The sequence below is a fragment of the Zalophus californianus genome, chromosome X, assembly GCF_009762305.2.
Source record: "Zalophus californianus isolate mZalCal1 chromosome X, mZalCal1.pri.v2, whole genome shotgun sequence".
NCBI classification, from domain to species: domain Eukaryota; kingdom Metazoa; phylum Chordata; class Mammalia; order Carnivora; family Otariidae; genus Zalophus; species Zalophus californianus.
Genome location: NC_045612.1, coordinates 56,059,379 through 56,075,982, shown reverse-complemented (window position 1 = coordinate 56,075,982; position 16,604 = coordinate 56,059,379). Strand labels below are relative to the sequence as shown.

General features: G+C 37.6%; 1 pseudogene; it reads right to left on the bottom strand.

The window, feature by feature from the left end:
* Positions 1 to 11,945: 11,945 nt before the first annotated feature.
* Positions 11,946 to 12,470, bottom strand: LOC113930438 (annotated as a pseudogene).
* Between the last annotated feature and the right edge of the window lie 4,134 nt (positions 12,471 to 16,604).

Here is a 16,604-nt window from a genome sequence, read left to right as displayed (position 1 = left end):
ACCCCCTCCCTTCTGTAACCCTCAGTTTGTTACCTGCTTTTCAAGAAGCATCATAATAAAAATATTTATTTTATTTTATTTATTTATTTATTTTAGAGAGAGAGAGAGTGTGAGCACAAGTGGGATGGGGCAAAGGGGGAGGAAGAGGGAGAAAGAATCTGAAGCCGACTCTGAACTGAGCAGGGAGCCTGATGAGGGTTTGATCTCATGACTGCAAGATCATGACCTGAGCCAAAACCAAGAGTTGGATGTTTAACAGACTGAGCCACCCAGGTGCCTCAAGAAAAACGTATTTACAAGTTCAGTAATGGATGTATGTCAGTCAGATGATAGCCTTAAATATAGCAAGGCATTGGGAATTCAAATCATGGCAAATTTTGCTTTGGATAGGAAATGGGATAGCTAGGCTTTTCAAAAGAAGTAACGTACTGAGTCATAAAAGACAAGGAGATATTTGTTATTGAGAGAGTGATGGGGCAAGAGGACAAGATCAGGCAGAACATGTATGATCAAAGACACACAGACATGGTGAATTAAGGGAACCATTTATATTAATATATGGAAAAGCAGTGATGGAATGGAAAATCACCATTAGAATACCACAATAATTGCTGCAGGCAAGATCCATGGATGGAATGTTAAGCTAGTAGATGAAACAATAAGGAGAAAGAGGTTATTTATAGAGCCTCAAAATATGTCTCCCAAAATATTGAATTACTCTAATGATTTTAGTATATGTTTACAAATCCTTTGATATCCCCCTTTCCAAGAGTTGAATTTTTTTTAAAGATTTTATTTATTTATTTGTCAGAGAGAGAGACAGAGCACAAGCAGGGGGAGAGGCAGAGGCAGAGGGAGAATCAGGCTCCCTACTGATCAAGGAGCCCAATGCAGGACTCGATCCCAGGACCCTGGGATCATGACCTGAGCCAAAGGCAGCCGCTTAACTGACTGAGCCACCCAGGCGTCCCTAAGAGGTGGATTTTAATTCCCTTGCCCTTGAATGTGGGGTGAACTTTAATTCCTTTCACCTTGAGTGACTTGCCTCTAATGATAGAGTATGGAAAGGAGAAACCTGGCACATATCACTTTAACCATGTTATCAGGGCTAAATTATGTTGATATCTAACCTATGGCATGACCATGATAATACTAATAATACTGGGTGTTCATGAAGTTCCAGGAGCCGTGCTAGTTGTCTTATGCATGTTAACTCATTTAACTCTTGTATCATCCTATGAAGTAGGCACTATCATTTGTCCTATATTATAGATGGTGAAACTGAGACACAGAGGGATTAAGTAACTTCCTCAGGTAACACAGATTTTGAGTGATAAGTAAAGATTTGAAGCTAGGTAATGTTTATCACTGTACTATCCTTCCTCCCCTATAGAGAATATGGGAGGAGTGGGATACAAATAGACTAGCAACTTTGGAAATGCTGATAATGAAATGTGTGTAGGCTGAAAGGTGGTCCAACTAGTTTTGTTCATTCTCTGTTTTGATCCTGCATCACAAAAGAATCTTATCTCTGCTCTCTCATCTTTATGGGGCTCAAGGTTTTACTATAAGATGTAATCAGGTACAATGCGTCCCCTGCTACCTTTCTATTTCCAAATGACTAAAATGTATTTAGCTACCACAGAACAGTTTCCACAGAACACCAATAAGGTTCAAAGTTCATGTGCCATATTCAAAATTTCTTGTCAAAAACCTTCTTGTCTACTTCTTATTTACATTTGCATCATGTGATATACATCACTTCAGAAAAGATTGTTTTTGTATATATTTCACCAAAACAGTGATTGAATCTAGAACTACTAATATTTATAGTCTGGGAACACAACAATGTCCTGTTTTTATTAAACCATAATTGAAAACATAAACCATTCTTTAGCAGCCTATTTACATATAACAGCTAATGAAAATACCAGCAATAATACTGAGCCATAAGCTGAAGGCAATATAGGCAAATGCAATGATATTTCAGCATGGGGTTAACTACTAAATTTTTAAACTAATTTTAAGAGAATTTTAGTAAACGGTTGTTTTCATGGGTCTAATGTGCCTCATTTTAATATATAACTGTGATGTAAAAGACTGATTATTTGTAACAGAAAAACTAATGCTGAGAAATGCAATTAATGCTTTTAAAATAATTTATCTATGAGAACATATTATTTTAAATAAGTGGTTCCTTTTCTTTTGGTTACACAATACAAATAAAAACTTTTGTGCATTTAGGAAACTCACTCCTTATCTACTTAAATTCCTTTAACATAGAACAATTTCAATTAACTTCGAAGTTACAATTTCTGACAATTTCTCCCCGCACACACACAAAAAATGTTGTATTGGCAAAATTCTCTCTATCATCTACAATCAGCCAACCCATTGTTCAAACAAACCAACTACTCTGACAATACTTTGTTTCTAAGGATATATCCCCAACTCTATTACTGAACCATTGTCTATGTAAACACTGTTATACATATAGGGGTAGAAATTATAGGGCAGAAGAGAATATTTCTTCTCTAAAATTTCTATACCTTTTTGTTTAATCATCTGAAAAATCTACAGGCTCTTTCCACTATCATTATTTATTTATTTATTTTGAATTTTTTATTTAAATTCTAATTAGTTAACATATAGTATAATATTGGTTTCAGGAGTAGAATTAAATGATTCATCACTTACATATAACACCCAGTACTCATCATAACAAGCACCGTCCTTAATACCCATCACTTCCACTACCTTTAATATAACCTACTATAGACAGTGCATTCACAGAAATTCTATAGGAAACTATCTTTTGATGTCACTTTCATTTATTGGGACAATAGATTTTGCTGAATCCAACTTAAGATGTTACATAAATGCTGAACTAAATATCAAAACAATAAGGTGTTCAAACTGCACTAACCCACTCTCTAGCCCAATAATACCCTATTCAAAACAATTCAACCATGTTAAAGTCCTTCACTTATGAGAGACTGCCATTTTGACTTTCCCCTATTATGATTGTAGTAGCAGCTGAATTCTACTTTTGGCATAAAGCTTATTTCAGCTTTTGGCTTTTAGCTCAGAGAGTAAAGTTAGGGTTCTTCCTGAATAGCTAATATGAGTCTGTAGAAGCTCTGGAACCCTAACATGAGACATGAACTTCAGGAATTCTAACCTAGTTGCAACTCAACAGTCCAAAATCAGTTGCTCATTGAGGTAGACAGAATAATGCCTTCCTTCCCAAATGTCCACATACCAATCTCTGGAACCTGTAAATATGTTGCATTATATGTCAAAAGGGATTATGCATATATGATTAAGGTTATACACCTTAAAATAAAGAGATTATCCTGGATTATCTGGGTGTGCCCAATGCAATCACATGAGCCCTTAAAAGTAGAAGAGAAAGGCAAAACAGTCAGAGATGAAGTTGAAGAAGAGACAGGAGAAGGGAGGAGTTAAGATGGCAGAGGAGTATGGGGACCCTAAGTTTGTTTTGTCCCTAGAATACAACTAGATAGTTATCAAATCATTATAAGCATCCAAAAAATCAATCAGACATCTGAGAAGACAAATGTTGCAAGTCTACCAGTAGAAAAGTGACCACTGTTTGGAAGGTAGGAGGTATAGAGACTTGAATCTGGTGTGATATAGCTGATGATACAGCAGAGGAGAGGGAGCCTGCTTAAGGAGGCTACTGCAAAGTATTAGAAGCAGCAGAATGCAAAATCAGAACTTTTAGAAATCTGCTACAGTCGGGGTATGCATGGCTTAAAGATGCTCAGGTGGTGAAGCAGAGTGGAATCCCAGGTGTGACAGCATGGTCGGAGGAACCTTGGGGTCACAAGAAGAACAGGTGGTGCCTGAGTGAAGTCGAGTTCCCAAGCATAGGAACAGGGAAGCCGGCTGAGAACAGTGAGCCTAGGTGCCACCTTTCTGCTCTGTGTTGCCATAAATTGTGAACTGCTGCATGGTCATGAGACTGCTTTCCTGGGAGGGGTCCAGCAAAAGGTAGAAGCATAGTGAGATGCCCCGGGAGGGACAGTGTGGGTCCACACCATAGGAAACCATAAAATTTGGAGTTTTGAAATTCAGTCTCATGCCTGAGATAAAAACACTCAGTCACAGGTCAGGTGAATACAGAGGTCTGACAGACCTGGGAGAAAAGAGTAATTGACTGCTTTTCTATGAGGGCTCACTGAAGAGTAGAGGTGCATGAATTTTCAGCTCCAGGGTTAGAGAGCAAATCGAGCCATATTCATCCCATCCATCATTGCTGAAAGCCTTCAGGGAGCAAAATACTACCACCTAGTAGAGTCTGGAGCCACTTACACTGAGCCTAGCCTCTCTGCTCCCTGGGGGCGCTTATCCACTAGGACATGTCCATCTGAGGATCAGTGTAACAGGCTCCTCCCCCAGAAGAGGAGCACAACAAACTTGCTCTCACCAAGTTTCCTGATCATAGAAGTTTGCAAAGTTTCAGATCTTGGGGAAAACAGTATATAGCGTTCTTTGTATTTTTGTTCTTTATTTTCAGTATTATTTTTGAGTTATTTTCTTATTTTTTAACTCTTTTTAAATTTTTATTTTTATATAATTTCTTGTTTCCTTTCATATATATATGTTTTTATTTCTTTCTTATTTTGGGATCTAGTTTCTTTTGACAAGGAGACCAAAACAAACCCAGGGTCTAGTGGGCTGTTGTTGTTTTCTGTTGCTGTTGTTGTTTTCTCTTTATTTCTTCTCCTTTCTGGACAAAATGATGGGATGGAGAAATTCACCCCAAAAGAAAGAAAAGGAGGTAGTACTCACTGCCAAGGATTGAATCAATACAGATATAGGTAAGAAGTCTGAGCTAGAATTTAAAACAGTGATTCTAAAAATACTAGCTGGGCTTGAAAAAAAGCATAGAAGACACTAGAGAATCCCTTACTGCAGAGATAAAAGAACTAAAATCTAGTCAAGCTGAAATTAAAAATGCTATTACTGAGATGCAGTCCCAAGTGGAAGGCATAAAAATGAGGGTGAACAAAACAGAAGAGCAAATCAGTGATACAGAAGATAAAATGATGGAAATAAAGAAGCTGAAAAGAAGAGGGAGAGAAACCTACTAAAGCATGAAAGTAGACTGAAGGAAGTCAGCAATTACATAGAGCAAAATAATATCCATATTATAGGAGATCCAGAAGATGAGGAGCAGGAGAAAGGGGTAGAAGATTTATTTGAACAAATTATAGCTAAGAACTTCCTTAATCTGGGGAAAGACACAGGCATGCAAGTCCAGAAGGCAGAGAGAACCACCCTCAAAATTAAAAAAAAAAAATCAACAACTGGAAATATAGTGAAGCTTCCAAACTACTAAGATAAGAGAAAATCATGAAAGCAGATTGGGATAAGAGATCTTTAACCCACAAGGTAAAACACACAAGGCTGGCAGCAGACCTGTCCACAGAGACCTGGTAGAACAGAAAGGACTGGCATCACATATATAATGTGCTAATTAGGAAAAAAATGCAGCTAAGAATACTTTATTCAGCAAGGCTGTCATTCAGAATAGGAGAGATAAAGACTTTCTGGGACAAACAAAAACTAAAGGAATTTGTGAACACTAAACGAGCCCTGCAAGAAATATTAAAGGGGATCCTGTAAGAAGAGAGAGCCCAAAAGTAATATAGATGAGAAAGAAATGCAGACAATCTACAGAAACAGTGACTTTACAGTTAGTACAATGGCACTAAATTCATTTTTCAATAATTATTCTAAATGTAAATGGAGTAATGCTCCAATCAAAAGACATAGGATATCAGAATGGATGAAAAAATGAGACCCATCAATATTCTGCTTTAAACAGACTCATTTGAGACTGAAAGACACCTCCAGATTGAAAGTGAGGGGGTGGAGAACAATTTATCATGCTAATGGACATCAAAAGAAAGCTGGAGTGGCTATCCTTATATCAGACAAACTAGATTTTAAACAAAAGACTGTAATAAGACATGAAGAAGGACACTATATCATAACCAAGGGGTCTATTAAACAAGAAGATTGAACCACTGTAAATATTTATACCCCTAAACTGGGAGAAGCCAAATATATAAACCAACTCATAAGAAAATTAAAGAAAATCATTGATAGTAATAAAATAATAGAGGGGACTTTAACACCCCACTCACAGTAATGGACAGATCATCTATGCAGAAGATCAACAAGGAAACAAGGGCTTTGAATGACACATGGGACCAGATGGGCTTAACAGATGTATTCAGAACCTAAAGCAACAAAATGCCCATTCTTCTTGAGTGCATATGGTACATTCTCCAGAAGAGATCACATCCTGGGTCGCAAATCAGGTCTCAACTGGTACCAAAAGATTGGGATTATTCCTTGCATATTTTCAGACCACAGTGCTTTAAAACTTGAACTCAATCACAAGAGAAAAATTGGAAGGAACACAGATAAATGGAGGTTAAAGACCATCCTACTAAAGAATGAATAGGTCAACCAGGAAATTAAAGAAGAATTTTAAAATATCATGGAAACAAATGAAAATGAAAACACAACTGTTCAAAACCTTTGGGATGCAGAAAAGTTGGTCCTAAGAGGGAAGTGTACATAGCAATGTAAGCCTTTCTCAAGAAACAAGAAAAGTCTCAAATACACAATTTTACAACTAAGGGAGCTGGAGAAAGGGGAACTCTCTTGCACTGTTGGTGGGAATGCCAACTGGTGCAGCCACTCTGGAAAACAGTATGGAGGTTCCTGAAAAATAGAGCTACCCTACAACCAAGCATTTGCACTACTAGGTATTTACCCAAAAGATACAAACATAGTGATTCGAAAGGGTACCTGCACCCCAATGTTTATAACAGCAATGTCCACAATAGTTAAACTATGGAAAAAGCCCAGATGTCCATCAACAGATGAAAGGATAAAGAATATGTGATAAATATATACAATTAAATATTACTCAGCCATCAAAAAGAATGTAATCTTGCCATTTCCAAGGACATGGATGGACTAGTGGGTATTATGCTAAGCCAAATAAGTCAGTCATAGACAGACAAATACCATATGATTTCACTTAGATGTGGCATTTAAGAAACAAAACAGATGCACATAGGGGAAGGGAAGAAAAATAAAGTAAGATGAAAACAGAGAGGCAGGAAAACCATAAGAGACTCTTTAACTATAGGAAACAAACTGAAGTTTGCTGGAGGGCATATGGGTGGGGGGAAGGGGTAATTGGTTGATGGGCATTAAGGAGGGCACTTGATTAAACGAGCACTGGGTGTTATATGCAACTGCTGAATCACTAAATTCTACCCTTGAAACTAATAATACAGTATATATTAACTAAATTGAATTTAAATAAAAAAAAAGAGACGAGAAATCTGAAGGTCTATTGTTGCCTATAATGGTGAAGGAAAGGTGCCATGAACCGAGGAATGCTGACAGCCTCTAGAAGCTGGGAATGGAGCTTGGTGACAGCCCGCATGAAAAAGAAGCCCTCAGTTCTAAAATTGTAAGAAACTAAATTATATCAATAACCTTAATGAACAAGGAAACATATTCCCCCCTTGAGCCTCCAGAAAGGATATCAGGCTGGTAAAACCCTGGTTTAACCTGGTAAATCCATGTCAGATTTCTGACCCACAGAACTGTGAGATAATAAATGGATGTAACACATAGCCACTAAATTTGTGGTAATTTATTATGACAGCAATAAAAAATGCAATCACTTTTGCTCTAATGTCTAGTCATTAGTCCAAATCTCTTTGTTTATGGCACAGAAATACTCATTATACTATAGTGTTCAATGGAAGTTTCCCAGGCTCTTTCTTCTTTATCCAATGGTTATAATAAAAAACTCCCCTCCACCAAATTAACCAAGGAAAACCAGAATAATGGTTAAAAAGGGAAGAGATGGATTTTACCCTATTGTAGTTACACAGACGTTCTACAACCAGTTGTATATCATTGTATATCAATTTGAAAACCATAGAATTCTATCATATGAAATTCCTCTGGGGGAAAAATCATGTTTAACCAAGGAATGAAAAAAAAAAGCTTTTAATGAACACTGAAATAATGTTCTGTTTGATAGTTCAATAGTAATGTCATAGTCACTTTGCTTTAATAGGTAGTTTTTTGTCAAACCATTAAAATACCTCCAAATATATACCATACAGTATTAAAGTTCTTAAGTAACTTGGCTTCACATCATAGTCTATTTTAAATAAGTAAAAAACTTTGAAGTTTTGGTTAAAATCTTTAGAGTACATGCAGTTGACATCTGTCAAAATAAGTGCATTTTTATTAAGGAAATGGCATTCAGTCAGAGTATTTACTGGTAAGTATCAAGCAAGCAAATGTAAAAAAAATGCTTAGGGCATAAATATAGATATTGTTTAGTTGTATGCCAATAGTTTTAATCTTTCCAACTCACAGGGAGAGAGACATAAGTCAATGACAAGAGCTGTGAAAATTTTTTTTGGGGGAGGCGCACATTTTCATAGTCTTAATACAAAGTTAAAGTTCTCATCTTAGATTTTTTTTGCTCTAGCTTCAACTTGTCACTTATTTGGTCAACAGACATTTTCATGAAAATTTGAAGTGATGAAATTTCTCATTGGCAATATTTCTATCTATCCTTTATTTGAACAGGGATTATTTTAATATAGCCTGTTTCCAAGGCCATACCAGGCCAAAGGTAAAAACAAAAAAACAAAAAAAAACAGAGTTTATGTGGCACAAAAATGATGATGCAGACAAAAAATAAATACTTTTCTGAATCTCCTCTTTGCTGTCTTCCCCCCCCCATGCACACTCTAGCTCATTAACCAAATAAAGCTGGGTACCATAGAAAGTGTCTTACATGTGATGTGTTCTCATGGTTTGCTTAAGGCCTTCACCATCATTCTGCTTTTTTTACTGTCTTAGTCAAGCTCAAAGATCTTCAGATATCTCTAGTCACTGATAATAAAAATAAAAGGGTAGTTCTGTCTCTGATGGCCAATGAAGACATGTTTGCTGCTGCTCTCTACTATTGTGTAGGGCTAAGTAGGGCCAATGCCATTGAACAGATGTGATTGTCAGTTGACTTATGAGCTAAACCCAGTCTATCAGAGGCTCCTTACCCCCTCCCCTGTCCTTGGAATGTGGGTTCCACTTGCCTTTCCCATTCCCAGAGGCTGCTCCAAGGACCTAGCCTTGATATACTGATATGGTACTGAGAATAGTATATATGACTGAACTCAGGTAAGGCCTCTACAACCTTTTAAGATTTGGTGGGAGGGTGCAGGGAATCACTTGTCTTACTGCCACCCAAGAAAAGCCTCAGATATAAGTACCCTTTGTTTATTAAAACTGTCACCTATTAACCTGGAGTAGCCTGCCTCTTTCTTCGGTCTCTCACTGCCCTTCATTTATGGGGTCTGGTTTTAGATTTCACCTCGGAAGCTCCAGGGCGGGTTATATGAACAATGGGGCCATAGGATAGGATCACAGAGGCTGCTAAAGAGCTGGCTCTAATTTAAGCCTTACCCAATGCTTCTTTAATTTTCCACCAAAATATACCTAAAGAGAGGCAAAAAAATGCCCTCTAAGGTAGTCTTCTACAATACACATTCTTTGAAGTCAGGGTTTTAACAATGAATAACATTTCACACTTTATTACATTAAACCTTTGTTTCTTTTAATATAAAGTAATATTTTCAACCACTCACAATCAAGTAAATTTGATGATCAGAGAAAATAAAAGAAATATGAAAGTATAAACAGGTAAAATGATTTTATTTTTCAGGTTTCTTTTTTTTAAGTTTGAAAAATTGTTATTTATTTGACAGAAAACTTTTGAATTTAATAAGGAAATGGAAATAATTGGTACTTACATGAATTCAAAAATTTTCACTAAGCACCAAACAAAATAGTTCCCTATCTTTTCACTAAGAATCTCTTTATTACTGAAAGACTGCCTAAAACTTAACCAGTTTAAGTTTTTAATCAAGAAATCTAAAGCTGCCAGGGGCACCTGGGTGGCTCAGTCGTTAAGTGTCTGCCTTCAGCTCAGGTCATGATCCCAGGGTCCTGGGATCAAGCTCCACATCGGGCTCTCTGCTCAGAGAGAGGCCTGCTTCTCCCTCTCCCACCCCCCTGCTTGTGTTTCCTCACTTGCTGTCTCTCTCTTTGTCAAATAAATAAATAAATAATCTTTAAATAAAAAAAAAAGAAATCTAAAGCTGCCAATCAGAGCTTCTAATTGGCATGAAGTGATCAGATTAACAAACTTGAAGTCATAGAATGTGAGTAAAAACTACTTTTAAAAGCTTTGTTTAACCTATATGGACAGGATTTGTTGGTCTTAGCTGTGTGCCCCACACATATGCACACAAAAAAAATGAGTAACAAGTATTATACATTAAAAATAAATAATAAATGGTCCCTGTACAATGCTTACTTCTCATAAGGAGCACAAATACAAATCACTAATCTCCAGGGAGAACCAAGCAAGGATGGTAGAGAGAGAAGTCCTGTGTCCTGGGGATGTGTCAGAGAGGGCATGCAGAAGCTTCAGGGACCAGGAGGCATCCAGGCCAAACAACTGTGAAGGGGTGGATGTCAATATTATGTTGGGAGGGGCCTTCAGGGCTGAAGGAAAAAAAAACTAGTGAGGACACCTAGTGGTAGAAGTACTGCCTGTTCAGAAGACAATAAGAACAATTGTTTCTGGTAAGGAGATATAATCTGATAAGAGACTATAAATAACCAAGAAGGCAAAATCTCATCCAAGGAACACCACATGCAATGCTGGTCTGTATTTCTCAACAGCAGCTCAATAGAGAATCTCCTTGGCCTGTGTAACCAAGAAGAGAGTAAAACATTTTCCCAACACTGAGGCTCCTATGATCTTTGAGGGTGGTAAGTCACTGAGGGTCACCCTGTAGCCCACTCCCCACACCAAGGCCCCAGTGCCTTAGAATCAACGTCACTCATTAGCAAGAACCTTCCTTAATGGAAAATTCTGCTATAAATAAATAAATAATAACAAACAAAAACAACACAACCAAACAAAACTCCAAATGAAAAGAGATAATCATAGTAAGTTTTAACCTCTCATACTGCATGTATGCCTCAACCTTCCTGCTGAGAACAGTCTGCCCCCTTACTTAAACTGATTCATCACTGCATATCAAAACAAAATTTAGTATATCCCTGCTCTTAATACATACCCCACGCCAAAAAGTGAAAAAAAAAACACTACAGAAAATATAAACTTAACCCAAATAATATTCAACATCAACGTAAGGATCCTACTGTATTACTACTACACTAAGGTGTATACTACTACACTAGGATATTATAATCATTTCAGCCTATTTACAAAATATCCTCCTTCTGAGAGCTCCAGAAGCATTACAAACATTGCTGCATTAGATTCCTCTTCTTGACATAGTTTAACGCTTGAAATATGCAAATTTACCTATTTTTCTGTACTACCATGGAAGGGTAATTGTCATAAAAGGACTACAACCAAAATCCTCATCCTCTGATTCTCAGATCAGATCATACAAACTTTCCTTCAGATCATACAAGTTAATCTGAAATTGGAAACCTAAAGAGATTAAGTCATACAAAAAAATACAAACTGGAAAAAATAAACATAAAAAGGAATCTGTAAGTGGTATCATGCTAACAGTCTAAACTTTGCTAAAGACAGAAAAATTTACTTGATTTACTAAAACTATAGGCATTTTATAAAGTATTCAAGAAATAATGCTTATAAAAATAGGGGGACATTTTTAAGTGAGACCATCAAACAAAAATCATTTTTTTCTTTGGCAAAGAGTTCTTCCAAAATGTCATGTCCACAAGAAGTAATATTTGTCAAAACTGTGTTTAAGCTGACTCACATGCCAGATCACCTTCAGGTCAACTTTGACTCAGGTTTTTCTCGGTGCAGGTATATTAGCAGATGCCTGCTGGAGGTAAACCAAGGAGCCCTGAGGGATTATGGCTGGCTTTTTGTGCTGCACGTTGATGTCCTCCAGCACCTGCTGCCAATGCCTCAGTTTTGTCAGGTGCTTCTGGACCAGAACATCTTTCTGCTATAATTCATTCCTTAGTTCAGAGACATCTTCTTTGGTAACTTGCTCTGGTTCCTGGACAAATAATTGCAATCTTTTTTGGAGGAAAAAACATTCTGTCTGTCTCACAATATCCAGAAATTTCTGGATACACTGACTAACACCAGTTCTAATTTCTTGCTGATCCGTGCCATTGACATAGCCCTGACTCAAAAGAGAAGCAAAGCAAGCCTCAAAAGATGACTCCAGCTCATCCACCAAGGTACTGGTAGAAGTTCTTGGAGGGCCTATCACAGCCTGAAGAAGCAAAGTCTGGCTTCTGGAGTCCCCGGGGTGTCCAGGTAGCTGCTCAGAGAACATAACCCCCAGCAGAGCCACCATTTCTGAAAATCTCTTTTTCAGGTTTCTAAATTGTCTGATGGAAATGAAACTCCAGTCCCTGGTTACAACCTGCAATGACTTTAATCAAGAATGAGGTTAAATGGGTCAGAGTCCTCCACAAGATCACCCTCACTTCTGTAAGTTCAAGGGGTCCCCAAAACTACACTCAGGTTTGAAAATTTGTTGAAATAATACACAAAATTATGAAAGTTGTTATATTCATAAATCATTACAGAGAAAGGTTACAAGGTTAAAATCAGCCAAATGAAGAGACCTAAGAAGCAGAGACCAAGAGGGGCTTAAATGAGGAGTTTCCAGGTGTCCTCTCCCAAACAAGTATGGATGGTGTTACCTCCTCCCAGGCAATAATGTGTGACAATATGCACAGAACTTTGCTATCCAAGGAAGCTCACACAAGCCTCTGATGTGTAGCTTTTATTGGGGTTTGATCACATACTACCCAAGTAGCTGATCTTTATTTTCTAGCCCTTCCAGACATTGGGCTTAATATCTTTAGTCATCAGTTCCTCTGGTGGTCTGAACTGAGACTGTATGACCCAAAACCCCTAATGTAACTTAGAGTGATAAACTCTCCAGTGGCCATAGGCCATAGGCAAGCAAAGACACTCTTATCAGGAACCTAGAGATAACCTCCCAGTAGCCAATGACAAAGTCCAGACTGCTTTTAGGTAAGGTTAATTCTTCATGCACCCTAACAAACTTTTATCATTTAGATAAACTACAGCTAAAAATCACATTTCTCAAACATAATCATGTAATAATAAAGCCCTCTAAACCATAGATGTTTAATCCTCCAGTATCAGTGAGAAAGTGCTTGATTTTCCTTTGTATAGAAAGAGATTTTCTAGAGAAAACCCTAGGACCCACAAGAGTGCATAAAATAAAACATTACACTAGAGACTTTCCAAACACTATTCAGTATAGCTATAAAACCAGGTTTCCATTATTTTCTGAAAATCCTAATATGCATGGTGGTGTTTTAATTTTGATTAGTTTCTCAGGTGGTGTCCTTGCCTTGTTCCTTTCCAATATTTGAAAAATGTAAATTATTCATGAAAGGACAAACCCAAAGCAAATAAGAAAAGAAACAGGGAAGCAATGACATTTAGTAACCTTGTTTTTTTTTTAAGATTTTATTTATTTGAGAGAGTGAGAGATAGAGAGCACAAGCAGAGGGAGGGGCAGAGGGAGAAGCAGACTCCCCACTGGGCAGGGAGCCCAACGCAAGGCTCTATCCCAGGACCCCAAGATCATGACCTGAGCTGAGGGCAGATGCTTAACCGACTGAGCCACCCAGGCACCCCATTTAGCAACCTTGTTTATGGAAGCTTCAGACAACAGTGTAGCAGAAGTCATTGGCTTTGAGGATCATCATTAGATTCTCACTTCATCACTGTTTAAATGTGTATGAGAGTGAAGCTGAGATAATGCCCTTGTGATTTAGGTGTTTTTCTCCATATATATATATTGAATATATATATTTCCTCTTGAATAGGCCTTGGATTATATATAAAAATGCAAGGATTTATACTTGCTTTCTTTTATTCCTCCCTGTTCAACAGTACTTATATATTATTTACATACTGAGAATTAGGGAAAATCTTAGTGATCTGCTCTATAGATAACTGCTGGGATATCCTTGTTTTCTCTGGTTGGTCTGAGTTGGAAGGGGGAGCAAAAATCAGAGAAGCTGGCAATCATTGACCAAGTCTTGACTCTTTTTTTTTAAGATTTTATTTATTTATTTGAGAGAGAGACAGAGACGGAGATAGTGACAGAGATAGCAAGAGAGAGCATGAGCAGGGAGGAGAGGGAGAAGCAGGCTCCCCACTCAGCAGGGAGTCCAATGCAGTGCTGGATCCTAGGACCCTGGGATCATGACCTGAGCCAAAGGCAGATACTTAACCGAATGAGCCACCTAGGCACCCCAAGTCCTGACTCTTTTGGCCAGTTGCTGCAAAGATTGTGGTTTGGTTTTCTGGACTGGTTGCCATAGAGGTTGTGGGTCAGAGTTCTATTGTCAAAATGATCTTGCCATTGTCCATTTGTATAGTCAGTCTCTCAGGAGTTTCAGTGGAGTACAGGGGCTAAAGAATGATTTGAATGGAGCACTACTGATTGTACAGTCAGGACAGAGAAATTATTCTAAGTATTTAAAACTGAGGTAATTTAATATAGGGGATTGGTGATAAATGAGCTAAGGAAACTAATGAGAAACAGTAAGGCAACCCAGAGATAAGCAACCTAAAGACAGTTATCCCACCCCTAGAACTGAAGGGGTAATAGAAGGCAGTAGTGTTAACCAGATCCTAGAAGACAGTCCAGTCCTGCAGAGGCTAAAACCACTACAGGAGCTACCAAGGAAGCCACAAAAAGAAGACATTGAATAGTTGGGCCTGGAGCTATGGAGAAGACACAGGTGATACTAGAGAGGTTATCTTAGAAAGGGAAAAGTGGGGAGAAATATATGGCTTCTCCTTTCTTCTCACCATCCACCCTCCCACTAATGTCTCTCATTGGCTAACCCCAGTGAGAACCAAGCTGGCAGGGAGTCTGGGAAATGCAGTTTACAGGTCCTCTTGCAATTTATGTTAGAGTGGGGAAAGGGTGGAAAGGAGAGTGCAAACAGGCATATGACTGACCTAAATGGGTTCAAGAGGGAATGGGTCACTCCTGGAAATGAAGTTGGTTTACTAGGACTAATCCTCCTGCTTTGAACAATTAAAACTATGAGATAAAGTGCTTTTTTTTTTTTTCCAAAAAACAGTTAAATAATTAAAGTGCTATCAAGAAAACTGCCATCTTTGGGTGAGAGCTGGAATTTAGAAATAAAAACAAAGCACAGGCAAAAAACAAAAGTGCTTTTGCTCTGAGGAAATCTGTCAAAAGAGGAAAATGTACAAAGCCTTGAGAACAGGGGGACAAGAGTCAAGGTTCAAGGCCCTCCAGAGCCTGTTGAAAGACATTTGAGCTATTTCTAGTTTTTTATTACAAAGAAATGGCTGTACAACTCTATAAATATACTAAAAATGACTGACTTGTACATTTTAAACAGGTGAACATTATGGTAGATAAATTATATCTCATAGGGCTATTAGAAAAATAACAAGAATGAGCAAAAGACATTTTTCTGATGAAAAACTGGGAATATTTGCCCAGTAGTAGGAGAGAACATATGCATTCCAAAATAGGAGACTAAATCCAGATGGAAAGTCTAGGCAAATAAAATGGTAAATATGTAGGTAAATCTTACCAACTACTGACTCTATAAAACCATGACTTCAATAATAATGATGCTTTTTGAAGTAAAAAGAAAACCAAGGTAGAATTAAAATTCATAAAGGGCTTAAGCACCTGACTCTTGGTTTCAGCTCTGGTCCTGATCTCAGGATCCTGGGATCAAGCCCTGCATCAGGTCCCATGCTCAGTGTGGAGTCTGCTTGAGATTCTCTCTCTCTCCCTCCCACTTGTGCTATCTCTCTGTCTCTCTCTCTAAAATAGATAAATAAAATCTTTAAAAAAATAAGTTTCATGAGAAAAGAGAGAATGAAAAAAGTATTGTGAAGAATCCAGAGATCAGCAACAGTTGGCATTTGTTACTATCAATAGGGCTGCAAGTGAAGAGAAGGAAATAATGTTGTCAGAGCCAAAGGAGAGTTAAACTTGGGAGAAGATTCCCAGTGACAGTTGTTGTCACTGGGACATAAAGCTACTGCCAAAAACTAAGCAATTAATCAGGAAGGGTACAGGACAGAAAGAAAAATGAACCTTTCTCCATCTGTATTCCAAGTTCTTGTTTATGCCTCCCTGTGGCCAAATCCAAAAGAATAGGAACATCAAAATACACAGTAAAGAGAATGAAAAGGCAAGCCAGAGCAGAAAATGAAATTGCCTATAGGTTTAACCAGCAAAGAACTAATGCACAGAATATATAAAGAACTTCGAAAAATCAGTAGGAAAAAATGCAGGCAATCTAATTGAAAACAAATGTACAATTTGTTTAAGCACTTCACAGAAGAAAAAAACAAAATAAAAATTATTTACACATGAAAAGGTGGTCAATTGTATAAGTAATCTCCAAACTATGAAATAATACTTATATGCCTATGAGAT